We start from the raw sequence: 657 nt of genomic DNA, 5'->3' as shown, positions 1-657 counted from the left end.
CTCTGGGTCACGTCCGCCCGCAAGCAGAGCCTGGGCTGCGCTCCCCTTGCCGGCGGACAGCCGAGGACAGCCCGGGCAGAGCCCCACGGCTGACGGAACAGCGCGAAACCAGCTCTTCCTCCTCTACGTGCGTGCGCTCACCCAGCGCCACGGGAACACTTGGGTCGGGCCCAGCCTCGAGTAGTTAGAGGGAGAAAAAAAAAACCGCGGCGGTCTGCGAGAGGTATTTAGCACTGATCCGTGTCCTCACGGGCCGGACCGGGCTGTGCCAGGATGCTCCCAGCCCCGAGAGACGGCGCCCGACGGAGAGGGACGGAGCGGAACGGAGCGCCCCGAGAGCGCAGCTCCGCGCTGGCCTCGGTGGCCTTTGCGCCCCGCTTTCCCCTCATAAAGCTTGGAGGGGATGCCGGTCATGCCAGCCAACCCTTTTTCCATGGAGCGACAGGAGCGGGGAGGGCGCTGCCGGCGGGAAACGAGCGGCGCGGCCCCGTCCTCCCGCGGCTCCGCAGTGGTACAGCCAGCGCACCCCCTCCGCAATGGTTCATCCCCGCGGCCGCTTTCCCCCCCGTCACCCGAATGGTTCGCCCCGCCCCCCCCCCGCCGCACTCGCGGTGGTTCCGCCCGCTGCCGCCCCGTGACCCGCCAGTGTTTCCACAG

Source organism: Chamaea fasciata, unplaced genomic scaffold, assembly GCF_029207755.1.
Source record: "Chamaea fasciata isolate MVZ Bird 193981 ecotype frontalis unplaced genomic scaffold, bChaFas1.0.hap1 SCAF_7, whole genome shotgun sequence".
Taxonomy (NCBI): domain Eukaryota; kingdom Metazoa; phylum Chordata; class Aves; order Passeriformes; family Sylviidae; genus Chamaea; species Chamaea fasciata.
The sequence above is the reverse complement of the archived record's forward strand: the minus strand, read 5'-3'. Positions refer to the sequence as shown.